Genomic DNA, 17013 nt, shown 5'->3' with positions numbered 1-17013 from the left:
TGAGCCCACAGGCTATTGCTTTCATTGATTTTTGCCTTTTTATTATTGTTTTACCTTAAATAGATTTGTGTCATTCTGGCCCCAAGATGAAAATTGTATCTGTCAGTACCATGAGTATGGCTAATACATACAAATATTGTCATATAAAAAATTAAAGTGTGATAATATGGCTTGGGTAAGTTACCCCCATTGAACTCTTGATTTCTATAAGTAAGATGTGTCTTGGGTATGCCCAATGGACCCTAGACTAGAGAGACATCAAACCTCACCCCACCCATTTCTTACTTGAGTGTAGGGCTGCAGGGATTCCAAGGTTCATTAACATGAATAAACTCACTCTGAGATAGGGGTGGATTTAGAAGACCACCAAATATAGGCCTTTGATTATATTTGCCCTTAATTAAATGTTGCTAATTTAGGAAAAATGGGAGTCTGGCAGGCTAGTGGGGTTGTAATAGTCATGATTAGAGAGCTGAGGAGTTTGCAAGTGGTAGAGACCCAACTCAAGAAAGCTGAAGCGAAAAGAACACTTAGCATCTTGGATAATTAAAAATGTCTAAAACAGTGCCAGCTTCAGGAACAGCTGGAGCCTGGAGCTCAAGTGTGGTCAGGGACATGTCATGCTTCCTCTCTCAAACGTCCTCTCCTTGGCTTGGCCTCCTATCAATCTAGATTGTCATAAATTAGGATATAATTTTCTTAACGAGTGTCTCCTTCTTTTCCTGTAGCATGTTTATTCCTCAACCTCCTCTGCTCATAGGCAGACAATGGCCAAAGTGGCAACTGGACCAGATGCCTTCATCCAGTTCTCAGCAGCAGGCAGGCAGGATGATCGGTTTCCTAACTTGCCTTCCTCTGCCTTCAGCACAAGGAAACAGCCAGTGATGGAGTAACTGAGCTTGCGGCAGCTCATGCTGGCAACGCACCTGCTAAGTATTAAACTAGAAGCTGTTGTTTCCCCTACAGACATTTCTGTTTGGGTTTCTATAAATCTATGTGCTACATACAGAAATCATGTTTAATTGAACACAATGAGCTGACTCAAAGCATATCAAAAAATTGTGATGCACCATTTCCCATCCTTACCTGCCTTCCTGCTGGAACTTCCCAGGGAGGTACTGGCCAGGGCAGATCTTGCTCACCCTGCCGAAATATGCTGATAGATTTTCAGAATCCACAGGCTTTGTTTTCTCAGGATTGTTTTTTCTCTCTCACTCATCTATTCTTTCATCATTGGATCAAAAGAAAAACCTGCAAAAGGGATTCTAACACATGTCTTCAACCAGCAGCCTCATTAGATGGGAGGTCATCGCCTGGCCAAGACTTTTCAACAATGATGCCCATTCCAGGATGAGCATCAGGATAAAGCATTTACTCCAGAGGTCTGAAGAGCTGTTGATGGCACCTGGGCTCCTCAGCCCAGCAACACAGGCAGTGGAAACACAGCAGAGTCTGGTGCCACAGAAGCAGGTCCGAAATATGTTTGTGCTACTTGTAACCTTGAAAAGTCATATATATTTGGATTCATGTTTTATTTTTGTCTTAAGGGACATATCCTCCTATTATAATGTCTCATATTATCTTCTTTTTATTTCTTGATATTTTAATTCTTGAAATGTAATGTATGTGCATGCTGAAAAAAATAAAAGCACTAACAACTATCCTATAAAAAATAGGCTCACATTAGTGATATCCTAGTTCTTAAGCTAGGTTGTAAGAAAATGGGTATTTGTTTTGCTCTCATTTCTTTATGCATGTACATCCTTGTATATGTTTGTATGCGGGTGTGTAGGTACATATGTATGCACGAGTGTATGTATGAAAGTCTCATTATTACTCTTGAAGCCAGTATTATATTATTTATATAATAAATTTATATAATAGTTTATCTCCCCATTTGTTTACAGATAAGAGAGAGCTTCACGCATAAAATTGCACACATATTAATATATCCTATTTTTAACATCAAAGCTTTTAAACTTTATAGTGTTCTACACTTGCTTTTTGTACTTAAACTTTCTTGGAAAATATCAGTACAAAAAATATGTATATATAGAAATTTTAAATTGATTCTTTGGTCCTCTCTTTTGGAACCAGTTCCTCCATATTCTACACAGGCGACTCCTACTGGTGAACATTTACATTGTTTGCACTCTGTCCCTGCTACAAACAGTGAGGTAATGTGCATCCTTGAACAAAGGCTTGGGTGCACCATTTCCTATAGTATCTGTGGAACTAATGTAAACAGAGACATGCTGAGTCGAAGGATGTGACATTTAAAGCTTAATAGTCATTGTTGAGGTGGTGGAAGAAGCTTTCCCTTCAAGTCTCAGGTGGCTCATCTGTAGAAAGTAGAGGCCATACCAGGTAACTCACAGGACAAGGTAGTTACGCGTCTCTCTCCAACGGGAAATCCCCATTGAGGACATCTGTTATCTTCTCCCTTTCTCTCCACTTGAGCCAATAATCCTCTCTCTGTCCCTAAAACAAGTGAAGGTTATTTATGCCCTGGGACCTTTGCCATTGCTTGCAGATGTCTTGGAGAAGCTCCCACCTCAAACTCCACCCAGGTGCACTCATAGCCAATCACTTTTCCCAAGTCTCACTTCTGGAGTGGCCTTCCTTGACACTCAACTTACAATTGTGCCCCTACTCTATCCTCAACCATTCTGTATCAGACGACTCTTTGATTTTCTTCATAGCACACATTATTTACTATAATCACTCTGTTGCTTGTGCATCCCCTTGTTGATTTTCTCTCTTTCTCCAGGGTGTTACCTCCATGAGTGCCAAGACCTCGTCTTCCTTGCTCACCGTGCCTAACCTAATGCCCGGTGCATGGTGCAAATGGAATCATTACCAGCTGAACACATAATTACTGAATGCATGAAAGAATGAATGACATGATAAGAAACTCACCAAAACCTGTTTTCCCTTCCAAGACAGTTCAAAACTGAGAGAAACAGAGGCACTTAGAAAAACGAATAGCTTTCATAACTTCTCAATACCCACCCACCATTATTTATTGCTAATTATGAGGCATGTCTGTCTCTTCTATGCAGCCTGAAAGAGAAATACCAGGAAGCATTGTCCTGAATGATGGAGTAAAACCTTCCAAAAATCCACTTAATGAAAAAAGTACTGAGAACACTGCCCAAAATGGCTCAAGTCACCTTTTTCAGAACTCTAGAAATTGATCAAAGTCTTGCAACCATCTGAGAAGAGTTTATTCAAGATAAATTGTTGAATGTGGTAAAACTAGTGGGTTGTGGGGCATTTTAATATTCTCTATCCCCATCATTCTCTCCCCAGTTCTGCCATATCCTTGGAAATAAGCAGTCTCACAAATATGGTAGTTTTAAACACCACACCAGAGCAGCCACTGGAGGGGTAGACTGTGCTTAAAGCTCCCCAGGGTCTCAAATCTCAGATAACTGTCGTCACTGGAACTGTCAGCTCTCTGAAAAAGCTCCATGATAGATTTTATGTTTATTTGAACTGACTGAGAACTTGCTCAGAGAGAAAAGTCCTGTTGTCAGCAGGGGTGTGGGTGGAGGGGGGTCTGGTTTTCATAGTTCTCATATATTATTTTAAATGTACAATTTTCAACAAAAAAATAAGATATTGCAAAAAAGGTAAAGTATGACCCATGCACAGAGGTAAAACAAAGCAGTCAATAGAAAATCTTCTTGAGGAAACCTAGATGCTGAAATAAGTAGACTAAGATTTTAAATTAAGAACTAGAAAAGGGTGACCAGGCTTACCACTTCTATTCAACATTTTGCTGGAAGTTCTACCAGCACAATTAGGGAAGCACAATAATAATTAAAAAGGTATTCAGATTTGAAGGGAAAAACATAATAAAACAATGTCTATTTGTAGATGACATGATGTTGTATATAGAAATCTTAACAGATTCACAGATGAATTACTCAAATTGATGAATGAGTTCTGTAAAATTTCAGGATACAAGATTAATATAGAAAATTCAAATGCATTTCTACAGGTTAGCAATGCATATTCCAAAATGAAGTGAAGAAAACAATTCTATTCATTATAGCATCAAAAATAGAAGTAAATTTAATAAAAGATGAATACAATTATTGCACTGAAAACTAGAAAACATTGAAAGTAGTGAAAGACGGTATAAATAAGTGGAAAAGCGCATGTGAGTGGATAAGAAGACCTTAATATTGTTGAGATAGTAACCCTCAAATTGATCCTCAAATTGGCCTACAGATCAATGTGATCTTTATTAAAATTCCAGTGGGTTTGGTTGGAGAGACCGATGTTACAAAATTCATACAGAAATGCAAGAGACCCACGGCATACAAAAGAATCATTAAGTGACACTTATATCCATCAGAATTACCTTTATCCAAAAAGGATTAAAAGGAGACAAGATCATTTTCCAGAGAGTGATGGGCATAGAGTTTCCATCGAAAGCATCTTTTCACTGTGAGAGAATTCTCATCACTAAAGCAGAGTTTAGATCCAAAGGCAGAGAGCAGCAACTTTCCTATTATCTCCCACCTTGCCTGCTCCTGATTCTCTGTGTTGAGCATGTAAACACCATCTCCCTGAAAACTGAAGGAGGAATCATAACCCTATCTTTTTTTAAAGTTTTCCTTTAAAAAAAAATTCCATGCTTTTGTTTTCTGTAGAGTGGGGTAGACTTGGCAGTACAAACGAGGGAGAAATATGTACCAGCTTCCTAGTTTGCTAGGGCTGCCCTAATGATATACTATAGCTGGGGTGCCTAGAGCAGTAGAAATTTTTCTTCTCACAGCTCTCGAGGGTGCAAGTTCAAAATCAAGGTGTCAGCAGCTTTGGTTTCTCCTGAGGGCTCTCTCCTTGGAGAGCAGATTGTGGCCTTCTTGCTGTGTTCTCAGTGGCCTTTCCTCTGTGCACTCACCCTTGGTGGCTCTCTGTGTATCCTGATCTGTTCTCGAAAGGACAATAGTAAGACTGGATTACGGATGGACGTGGTGGCTCATGCTGGTAATCCCAACACTTTGGAACATTGGCGCAGGAGGATTGCTTGAGCCCAGGAGATGGAGACCAGCCTGTGCCACATAGCGAGACTCCGATCTCTACTAAAAAAATAAAAGTAAAAATAAATAGCTGGGTGTGTTGGTGCATAACTGTAGTCTCACTTACTCAGGAGACTGAGATCACTTGATCCTGGGAGTTCAAGGCTGCAGTGCGCTGTAATTGCGCCACTGCACTGCACTCCACTCCAGCGGCCTGTTTTGAGACAGAACAAGATCCTATCTAAAAAATAATAATAAGAAAAGATGGATTACAGCCTGCTTTAATGGCCCTATTATATTTACCTCTGCAAAGATCCTATGTCTAAACACAGTCACATTCTGAGATACTGGGTATTAGGACTTCAATATATGAATTTTGAGCAAACAACAACAGCAAATAGGAACCCCGATCTTATGATCACAAATAACTGAATTCCACCAACAACCAGGAAGAACAAGGAAATGGATTCTTCCTTGGAGTCTCCGGAAGGATGCACAACCCTGCCCATGCCTGGACTGTAGCATGATGAGGCCCATTTTCAGAATCTGACCTACAGAATAGTAGGCTGATACATTTGTGTGTGTGTGTTTGTTTCTGTTTTTGTTTTGAGATCGAGTCTTGCTCTGTTGCCCAGGCTGAAGTGCAGTGATGCAACCGTGGCTCACTGCAACCTCTGCTTCCCAGATTCAAGTGTTTCTCCTGCTGCAGCCTCCCGAGTAGCTGAGATTACAGGCATCTGCCACCACGCCCAGCTAATTTTTTATATTTTTTTTTGTAGAGACAGGGTTTCACCATGTTGACCAGGCTGGTCTGGAACTCCTGACCTCAGGTGATCTGCCCATCTCGGCCTCCCAAAGTGCTGAGATTACAGGCATGAGCCACCGTGCCTGGCCACATTGTGTTTTTTTAAACCACTAAGTTTGTGGTCATTGCTGCAGTGGCAATAGAAAACTAGTGCAGAAGAGAAGGCCACTATCTCAGCCAACCTCAGGCTTCAGTTGAACACGGTCATCAGTAGCTGAGCAGAGCAGCCCAGCAATGCTCCGTAAGCACCACCAGGAAACCGCACAGCATCAACATGGTCCCTCACACCAGGCTTCATGATGGGTGATATGGAGGCAAAGTAGAAAGAATTTTAAAAAGACACAGTCCCAGCGTTGTGCTTGCTTGAAGTAACATTAAACAATGGGGGAAACTCATAATAAGAATAAAAGGAAGCTCACCATAAGAAACAGCACCACACTAGCAACGGCAACAGCAGGTTTCTGGTTTGTTGTGAAGCACTGGGGGACCCGGTGTTGCTGGCTTCCATTCACACAGGGACACAAATGGCTGTGTCCTCCAAGTTCTCCGATTCACCAGTCTTGTCACTTCCCATTTTTTCTCTCACCACACTCACCTCATTCATTGTAATTTTGAGCCTGGTTGTCTGAAGGAACTTTATTTTATGAGCCTTGACCTATGATGTCCTCAGCACCTTGGCACATACACTGGGAGCCTCATCAGCATGTGACTATGGGCCTGCCCTCAGGAAGTTTACAGTCCAGAGGGCAGAATGAAAACACAAGTGAACAACAGGGACCAGGCAGCCCTCATGGTTCCCTATTTGTTCTTCTGTACCTCCAGGCTTTGAAGAATCAGATTGATGTCATTGTTTTTAGGAAATGACCCATTTTAGCTTTACCATTCCATTGTACTCTGTAGCAGTCTGCCATTGCCTTGTAACAAAGATGTATGCAGAGACAGCAATGTTCAGAGAATGCTATTCCCTCGCTCCTTGGCAGGTCTGCGGGGCAGCAGTGTCCCTGACAGACAGCCAGCAGACAGAAAGCAGGGCCATCTCTTCTTACCAGAACTGAATCAGGGCCCCGCAGAAGCTGGCCTGGTTTCTACATGGCTGCCTCTCAACTGGGAATTCTGAACCACCCACAAGGTATACTCATAGGAAAAGTCTGCTGTGGTTGTAAAATCACAGAGCGACTGCATGCATCTCCCAGGGATTAGATGGTGTTCTGTTCCATTAGGTTTCCAGCTGCTGGGCAGCTCACTGTGCTAAGGCACTGCCTCTCTCTCCAAGTTTCCCTCTCCTGGAAGGAGAACGTGATTTCATAATCACTGTCTAAAAATGAGCTGCCTCAATGGCCAAAGGTAAATATTTTTCAAAGGAAGACATGTTTCTGGGGAAATAAAAAGATTGGCAAATTAGCCCTAAAGTTCACAGCAATGCTTGCTATTTTTATTTTTTTCCAAATATCTCTTATCCCTTTTCTGCATTCTGGAAAGAACCCAGTGCTTCTACACCTGATTCTAAATAAATGAAGGCACCATCATCTCCTTAAGGGCATCCGTGTTTCAAGCTCAGCCTTTAATTATGAGATAATCCTTCGTTTCCCATTAAAGAAATTTCTGCCAGAAAGTAGAAGTCTGTTATTGTACACAAAACACTTCCCAGGGCCATAATGAGCTCGGTGATGCCAACAACTGGGTGTTAAACCTTCCTCTAGGCCCAGCTTCAATCCCAGTGCCTGTCACACAGGGCCATCAATCAATGCTTATTGAACAGATGATGGATGGAAATCTCTTATAATTATATAGTACTTTACTTTTTACAAATATGTTGAGATTTCCAATCCAATACAGTAGATTGAAGCCATGATTGGATCTCCTTTTCTCCCCCTAGGATCATAGTAAATGATGTGAAGGAATAGAAAGATGAAAGACCCATTTACTATGTATTTGAATGGACTTGGTGAAGAATCTTAGCAGACAAAATATACTTTTAAAATAAATTGGGCCTGGGTGCGATGGCTCATGCTTGTAATCCCAGCACTTTGGGAGGCCGACGGGGGCACATCACTTGAGGTTAGGAGTTTGAGACTAGCCTGGCCAACGTGGTGAAACCCCATGTTGGCAGGTGTCTGTAATCCTAGCTATGCCAGAGGCTGAAGCAGGAGTATCTCTTGAACCTGGGAGGCGAAGGTTGCAGTGAGCAGAGGTGATGCCACTGAACTCTAGCATGGGCAATGGAGCGAGACTCTGTCTCAAAAATAAAATAAAATAAAATAAAATAAAATAAAATAAAATAAAAACTTTGGAAGATGGGAAGCAGATGAAGCAATGCCAGTGACGAACGAGGCAGGATAATCTTCATATAGAACTAAAATGTAATGAACATGGGAATTGGAAATTCACTACACTATATAAATGGTATAAACTATTTCAAGTAATGCAAAGAAAAATAATTAGTGATGGAGGCAGAGGAGGAAGGCAGAGGGTGGTAGTGCCTTCATCTTCCGAGCACGAAACTCGGCCGACCAGCTTAAATGACCTTAAAACATGTAAAACAACAACAGTAACAGCATTTTTAATGATGGTGCTAAATTTGCATTAATTTTATCATAAGCCTTTTTTTCCCTCAGTCTTAACAGAATGCCTTAAACACCTCTCAAGGTAGCTAACATTTAAGTCCAGCAGTTTCATGTTGGATCCCTTGTCTCTGCTATACACAAACACACATAAATTGAGTACGTTCTTATTAAGAATATTGTGCAGAGTATACTTTTTAGTAGATTATGTCCTTTCTGTGGATTCACATCTATCTCCTCGTACAGAAATGTTCTTAAATGACTGAAACAATGATCCACTAATACTACTAATGGGGGTTTTAGGGTCCTATGATTTGGGGGATTTTTGCTCTCATCTTTATACGTTGTTCAGACTTTTTAAAAATAATAAGCATTATTTTAGTTAAAATGCTAATACTGCCAATTCAAAATACATATGCCTGCCGGACGTGGTGGCTCACGCCTGTAATCCCAGCACTTTGGGAGGCCAAGGTGAACAGATCAATTGAGGTCAGGAGCTCAATACCCGCCTGGCCAATATAGTGAAATCTTGTTTCTTCAAAAATACAAAAATTAGCCAGGCGTAATAGTGGGTGCCTGTAATCCCAGCTACTCAGCTGGCTGAGGCATGAGAATTGCTTGAACCTGGGAGGTGGAGCAGTGAGTCGGGATCACACCACTGCACTCCAGAGTGAGACTTTGTCTCAAAAATCAAAAAACAAACAAAAAACAAACAAACAAAAAAAACCAAACACACCACACACACACACAAACACACACACACACAACATATGCCTCCATCTATCCACAAGGCTAGAAGTGAACAGTTGGCTGAAGGAGGCCCACACATTCACTAAGGTCCTATGTATTGTTCATGATACTAGATACTGCATAGACCTCCAGGAAAGAGCCCTCATTTCTTCATGAGTAAACTGTAGTCCTGGGGAACTTGGGTAAAAAAGAGTAAAGGTAAAGAGTGTGGCCCAGCAGGTAATTTGAGAGAAGGGTGAGCCAGAAGTTCCCATGAACAATATTAGGAAACAGGAATAACAGCTAAAATGTGGGTTATATCGTATATCTGTCAGCAAATTATCCAGTAAAATAATAAGAGCAATAAAAATATAAGGATATGGGCTTGACACAGGGGCTCACGCCTATAATCCTAGTACTTCAAAAGGCCAAGGCAGGCGGATCACTTGAGCTCAGGAGTTCAAGACCAGCCTGGCCAACATGGTGAAACCCTATCTCTACTAAAAATACAAAAAAATTAGCCAGGCATATGGCTAGCACCTGTAATCCCAGGTATTCAGGAGGCTGAGGCAGGAGAATCGCATGAACCTGGGAGGCAGAGGTTACAGTGAGCCTAGATCGTACCACTGCACTCTAGCCTGGGCGACAGAGTGAGACTCCACCTCAAAAACAAAAACAAGTAAACAAACAAAAACAACAATATTTATACAAGGATAAAGCAAGCACAATTGCAACTAAAACTATCACCTTAACAATTTGTAAAATTAAAACTAGGCATAGACTACATTATGCATGAACTGTGCGTAGACTACACCATGCGTGAACTGTGCGTAGACTACAGACTCCAAAATAGATGTAGCTTTCCTAAGGTCACAGAGCTAGCAAATGAGGGGAAGAATTGAATCTAGGTAGTTGAACCTACCCTATCAGGAATGAGCGAACTATTTCTGCAAAGGGCCAGAGATTAAATATTTTAGACTCGTAACCCTACAGACCCTGTCTCAGCTACTCAACTCTGCTGTTGTAGGGCACGAGTCTCCACAGACAATACACAAATGTACAGCCACGGCTATGCTCCAATAAAACGTCATTTACAAAGACAAGTATTTAATGGGTATGCCGCCAATAGCTGTTTTGTTTAAAACGTATTATAAATATTAATGATATTGATTACAATCCTTAAAAACGTGTCATGTCCCATTCCTGCCACAGAAATACTCAGAATCTATTACCGACTGACACCATCTAACAACCACCAATTTCTTTCCCGAACTTGTTTAGCATGAGAAAATAAATGTCAGCAAAGGTCTGTGTGAATGCAGGCAGGTCAATATGACTTGCCATCTGCATGGTTTTTGCCTGTCTTCTTTTCCACTTAGCTGCCTCCAGTTCATTCTCCAGTTACTATCTTTTCGTGTTTTTATATTCCAATACGTGCTAAGAAATGACAGAACATCTAAACCCTATTAGGTGAACATTGGCGTAATAGATTTATGCCAATGAATACGATCATTAGGTCTCATAAACTGTAGCAAATCGTTTGCTGTAGGTAGTTGAATTCCACTGGGGACATTAGAAGTGTGGCTTTCCACTCTTGAGCATCTGCAGAAAGGCACATTTAGAAAGTACACAGTGTTTAACCTGCTCGGGCAAAGATGGTTATTTCTGGTCATTTGCAGGGTGTTCCAGTGGGCATATATTCCGCTTGACATTTTACAATTACCCCTTTCGGCTGTGAAACCATTTGTATATAACCGAGGTAAGAACTGCTTGCAGAACACCTTGGTCGTTCTGGTTTACAAGGGAACATAAAAGTGCCATCTGCCTGAAGTTTATTCTGGAAATCCACCGCCAAGAGCAGGCAGACCATGTGGTTATATGTGCCTTCAAACAAACCACAAACACACTTGCTTTGGGGAAAAGAAAAACACAGACAGGGTCTAAATGGTCTTATGGAGTAGAGGTCAAACAAAAATAATTTTAAAAATATTTTAACTTGTATTTTAGGTTCAGGGGCCCATGTGCAGGTTTGTTACATAGGTAAACTCACAACTTGGGGGTTTGGTACACAGATAATTTCATCATGCCGGTACCAAGCATAGTATCTGGTAGTTTTTTTTCTTTCTTTCTTTCTTAAATCTCTCCCTCCTCCCACTCTCCATCCTCAGTTAGGCCCCAGTGTCTGTTGTTCCCCTCTCTGTGTCCATGAGTTCTCCTTATTTAGCTCCAACTTATAAGTGAGGGCATGCAGTATTTGGTCCTCTGTTCCTGTGTTAGTTTGCTAAGGATAACAGACTCTGGCTCCTTCCATGTTCCTGCAAAGGACATGATCCCCATGATCTCATGCTTTTTGATGGCTGTATAGTATTCCATCATGTATATATACCACATTTTCTTTATCCAGTCTACCACTGATAGGCATTTAGGTTGATTCCATGTCTGTGCTATTGTGAATAATGCTGCAGTTAACATACGGGTGCATGCATCTTTCTGGTAGAACGACTTATATTCCCTTGGGTATATACCCAGTAGTAGGATTGCTGGGTCAAATGGTAGTTCTGTTCTTAGTTCTTTGAGGAATCACCACACTGCTTTCCACAATAGTTTAACTAATTTACACTCCCACCAACAGTGTGTGGGCATTCCCTTTCTCCACAACCTCATCAGCAGGTGTTAGTTTTTGACTTTTTAATAATAGCCATTCTGACTGGTGTGCATAGTGTCCCACTGTGGTTTTGATTTGCATTTCTCTAATTACTACTGCTATTCAGCTTTTTTTCAAGTAAATCTTAAATTCATGAGAACCTATGTATTGTTTTAATAAATAGAACACAGTCACAGTCCTAGGTAAAGATTTGTTGAGGCTGCTGACCATAGGCTGCAGGTCTGACAACCTTTGGAGTCATGATTCTAAATGTCAGCCTCACTGGACGCAGGGAGAATGGAGCGGGCTGCGCTGATCCCACCACGCAATGCAGAAACAGGATGCAGAGCAGATGCTTGTTGTCAATCATGCCATTCGCCTTTCCCTGCAGCAGAGACCCACAGTGCTTACCAAACCTAAAACTTCTTCCCATCGAACCCAGACTCCACCTTATAATCTTTCTAAGCTGTGTACTTCAAAGTGCCACCAATTGGCAAATGTCCCATTCCTACCAGATAGAGCTTAACAAGACTGTACTGTAGCAGCAAACAATGGATGAATTCAGGATGGAAACAACCTAAATGATCATCAACAAGAGAAATTTAAATATTAGTTGATACATGTGAATATAAAGTACCAGGCAGTGGTTAAAAAAATGTGAGAGTTAGTTACACTGATAAGAAAAATGCATCAAAAACGTCTCATTGTACACAAAGAATAACTCACAGAAAGCAATGTCTTTTAAAACTTGTCATAAACAAAAAATATATCGTAAGTGTGTCAGACTTCTTCTTCTTCTTTTTTTTTTTTTTTTTTGAGACTGAATTTTGCCCAGGCTGGAGTGCCATGGCATGGTATTGGCTCACCGCAACCTCTGCCTCTCGGGTTCAGGAGATTCTCCTGCCCCAGCCTGGGGCGATCGTCACCATGCCCAGCTAATATTTTGTATTTTTAATAGAGAGAGGGTTTCACCATGTTGGCCAGGCTGGTCTCAAACTCCTGACCTCAGGTGATCCCCCACCTCAGCCTCTCAAAATGCTAGGATTACAGGCATGAGCCACCGCTCCCAGCCAGTGTGTCACACTTATGACCACCAAAGCCAGAAGATAATAAATACGTGTTGTTTTAGAATATCAAATTTGTGATTTCTTTTTACACCAAGAAAATAACACTAACATGCCTCCTTTCACATTTTCAGCAATGTCCAGTATTAAATCAAGCTTGTGCAAAGCTGTGACTAACTTCAAGGGCCGCCATGGCACCATCTCCATCGTCCTCAGAATAAAAGGTTCTTTTCTAAATGTTTGCACTGGAGAGAGGCTGTGTGGGTAGAGGCCATAATGGGAACCAACAGGGTCAGTGTCAGGGATCAGATGTGGGAACGAGGTCCGTGGGGACAGGCGTGGGGCTTTCGTGAGATGGAAGTGGCCTAATACTCCTTCTGGCCTATTCTAATCAGCCTAGAAGACAAAGAGTCTCCCTTGCAAGAACAGGAGATTCAATCATAAAACGGTATCACTCATCCTCTAGCCCAGCAGCCCCAAGCCCCACATCAAGTTGGTAGACTTGGAAATGATATGCCAGTACATTAAATCAAACCAGACTGTGTCACCTGGAGCTAGCCCCTGTGTAGAGGAGTTTAGTTCTGCCCTTGCCCCTACCCACCAGCAAGAAGCCATCCTATAGGAAAAACGGGCAAAGAGAATGAGCCATTTACTAACTTACTCCCAAACTCCAAGCCAGACTCAAAATGTTTAGTCTTGGTCCCTCCCTCACATGCTCTATCCATGCTTTTCATAAATGGATGAAGGTGAGGTGTCTACATCACACCCGTGTCATACTGCAAGGAGCCAATGACCTGCTTTCTTCTTTCTGGTTGGGGTGACAGCCACTAAATCCTGGGGTGTCTCCCTGCTCCTTGTTTGGCCTCTGAGGCATTTGATCCCATGCAGCTACTTTCTCACGTTTAAAAATGACTCGGCAGAGGCAGGCAGATCATTTGAGGTCAGTCGTTTGAGACCAGCCTGGCCAACATGGTGAAACGCTACCTCTACCAAAAATGTATTTTTAAAAAAGTTAGCCAGGTGTGATGACATGTGACTGTAATCCCAGTTACTTGGGAGGCTGAGGCGGGAGAATCGTTTGAACCCAGGAGGTGGAGGTTGCAGTGAGTTGAGATTGTGCCACTGCACTCCAGCCTGGGTCTCACTCTGTCTCAAAAACAAAACAAAACTCTGTTCTAAATGCAAAAGTGTGCTTTTTTTTAAATCTCCTGGTTAGAGGTTAGAACTTAATGCAATAACCAGCTAGTGTTGTTACTGTTGCCTTAGGTATTGTTTTCCTTAGTTTTCATGTGGTGGGCAAGCGTTTTACAGCCATTACTTTATTTAGAACTTGTCTAGAATTAATTTTCAGGGATCTCTATAGGTCTTGCTGCATAACAAAAATGTATGTAGGAGCCAATTAAAGAGACCATTTCAGTCTTCCTCTAAAACAGGGAGAAGGAATTGTCTTCAAAGACTATTCTTCAGCATGTTTATGGAATTTGGAGGCAAATAACACAAATGATTTGTAAAAATCTTACCAAGCCTGGCTATGCTGAAGTTTAATAGGCAGCCTTAGTCTTTTGGCATCATTCCAGAGGCAATTCTCATAGTGAACCAAGAGGTCAGCAATAGCACAGGCCACCACCCAATCTAGCAGCCTCCAGGCACTGTAATTAATCTTTCTGCACCTCGATGCTATAGCAAGACACCTTTGTAGGACCAATTAACCCAACAGGGAGACTGAAAACACACAGTGATACAGTAGGAACAAACAACAGCGTCGTCCTCCCTCCACCCAAGAGACTTGACATCACCACGAGAAACGGGGAGATGTTGGGGGCAGGGATATAAGGTGGGCAATGAGGACTTCAGTGGGTGCAAAACCAGCCAGGAGCTCCCCCAGGGCAGGCTCAGTCCTTATGCCCACCAGCCCCTGCTCCCAGAGCTTGGCTGGCCACTTAAGGACATCAAGGAGTGAGGGCCAGAGGTGCTCCTGACTGCAAAATGCTGGCTGCAACAGGTAGACACACAGACGATCACACTGATTGGCATCCTGACCTTGCCACAAATGCCGCTGCGTCCTCCCATTCTGGAGCACAGTGCCTGGGCCGCTCCGTCTCCTGAGGATTGCAGGGACTTCTGTTTCCTCTTCTGTCCTCCTCCTCCATGCAACTCGATTCTTAGGAACCACAAACCCATCAGCCCCCAGAACACTAAGAACTCACTCTGAACAAGAGCCCACCTCTGTGAGTTAGATCATGGGACAGCATTGCAAAAACATATCAGGACTATCACAGGGGGGTTGAGTCTTTGAGAGAGAGGTCTCTTCCACAAGGAGTTTCTCCTGGGTCATGTCCCCAGATACTCAATACTAACTGAGTAATAGCTCCCTCTGACTCTGTTCTCCATATACTGGACATTCTCCCGGCAATTTCACCTGCGTAAACAGAGGGCAAAACTGCATTTGTGGCCAAGGGACCCATATACAACATCTGCTAAAGTCCAAAGGATGTGCTGGACCACAAGCAGAGCCCCTAGTCTGGTTGAGGGTACAAAATGACATGAGTTAGAAATTAAGAGGAAAGCTTAGGAAGGGGATGGACGGCGGAGAATTCCAGGTGCCCTGTGCATGCCAGGCTCCAGGGTGGAGAACAAGGGAAGTTTGTCTTCTCTCTCCTCAGCTCAGGAAAAAAGGATTTCAGGAGGACTACCTGGAAACCCCAATGTGTGTTCCCTGCAGTGGGAGACACACTGAACCAGGGCCTGACTCACTCCAGGGGGATCTGACCGGGCAGGAGTTCAGCTACTCTGAGAGCCGAGAGACAATAGTTGCTGCTGCACATGGAGAGGCTAGAACATCAAAGAGTAAGTCAGGGGAGCCTGGCTGATGTCACGTGAAAAACTCCCAGAAAGGTGACCTCAAACAGAGACGATACTGGAAGTAGACTATGGGGTGCCCAGTAGCTAAATAGGGAACATGGTGTGGTCACCCAGTTCTGGGGCCACATGAGTGGAAGATCAGTCAGGGAAGGGGAATTGAGCTTTGCCAAGAAACCCATGAAAGCATCCCTTAAAAAATAAAAATAAAAAAAAAGCCGGGCATGGTGGCTCATGCCTGTAATCCCAGCACTTTGGGAGGCTGAGGCGGGCAGATCACTGAGGTCAGGAGTTTGAGACCAGCCTGGCCAACGTAGGGAAACCTCATCTCTTCTAAAAATACAAAAATCAGCTGGACGTAGTGGCAGGTGCCTGTAATTCCAGCTACTCAGGAGGCTGAGACAGGAGAATCGCTTGAACCTGGGAGGCGGAGGTTTCGGTGAGCCAAGATCGCACCACTGCTCTCCAGCCTGGGCAACAAACAGCAAAACTCCATCTAAATAAATAAATAAATACAATAAAAATAAAAAATAAAGTACCCCACCCAGTGCCTCCCAGCCCAGGGAGCACGCAGATGCCAGCTGACACCTGTGTGTGTGACCTCATCTTTCTCGTTCCTCCCAACATCTCTTCCCCTTCCTTTGTGGCTTTTCTGCAAACTCAGAACCCTCAGTCTCCAAGCCAGGAGAGAAAACTTTGAGGCCAACAGTGAGGGACAAAAAGAAAGACTTACCATGCCTACTTCTACCAAAAGAGTTTCGGTTGAGAGAAGAGAAGAATGTTGTCCTTTGATTATAGCTCAGAACTGGGATTAGTGAATCATTTTTAAATTGAGGCTGTGTTTTGTCATCAAAAGTCATGGATCCGCCCATTTTCGTCCATAGGAAAGAAAAAATGTTATCCCAATTGAGCAAATTAAAAGGGAAAATAGAAATCTAAGTAAATCTCACTTTTGCAACTCCACCCTTGGACTCCTTCTGAAGCCTCTAAGGAAAGGTCCTTCCTTGCCTTGTCCAGCTGCTGGGGTTCCAGGTGTTCCTTGGCTCCTGGAATCGCCACTCCCATCTCTGCCTCCATTGTCACTTAGACTTATTTTCTCTGTGTCCTTTTTTTTTTTTTTTTTTTTTTTTTTTTTTGACAGAGTTTCATACTTGTTGCCCAGGCTGGAGAGCAATGGCACGGTCTCAGCTCACCACAACCTCCACCTCCCAGGTTCAAGTGATTCTACTACCTCAGCCTCCCAAGTAGCTGGGATTACAGGCATGTGCCACCACGCCCAGCTAATTTTGTATTTTTAGTAGAGACAGGGTTTCTCCAT

At 42.7% G+C, this 17013-nt stretch overlaps 1 long non-coding RNA gene across 1 annotated transcript in view; it reads left to right on the top strand.

Annotated features, from left to right (window-relative positions):
• LOC126930973 (uncharacterized) overlaps positions 1-1554 on the top strand; it is a 28346-nt gene extending 26792 nt beyond the window's left edge. Inside the window, exon 3 of the long non-coding RNA XR_007717742.1 lies at positions 729-1554. This is a non-coding gene — a long non-coding RNA (uncharacterized LOC126930973). The remainder of the gene's footprint in view (positions 1-728) is intronic.
• Positions 1555-17013: the final 15459 nt, after the last annotated feature.

This window comes from Macaca thibetana, chromosome 11 (genome assembly GCF_024542745.1).
Source record: "Macaca thibetana thibetana isolate TM-01 chromosome 11, ASM2454274v1, whole genome shotgun sequence".
Taxonomy (NCBI): Eukaryota; Metazoa; Chordata; class Mammalia; order Primates; family Cercopithecidae; genus Macaca; species Macaca thibetana.
The sequence above is the reverse complement of the archived record's forward strand: the minus strand, read 5'-3'. Positions and strand labels throughout refer to the sequence as shown.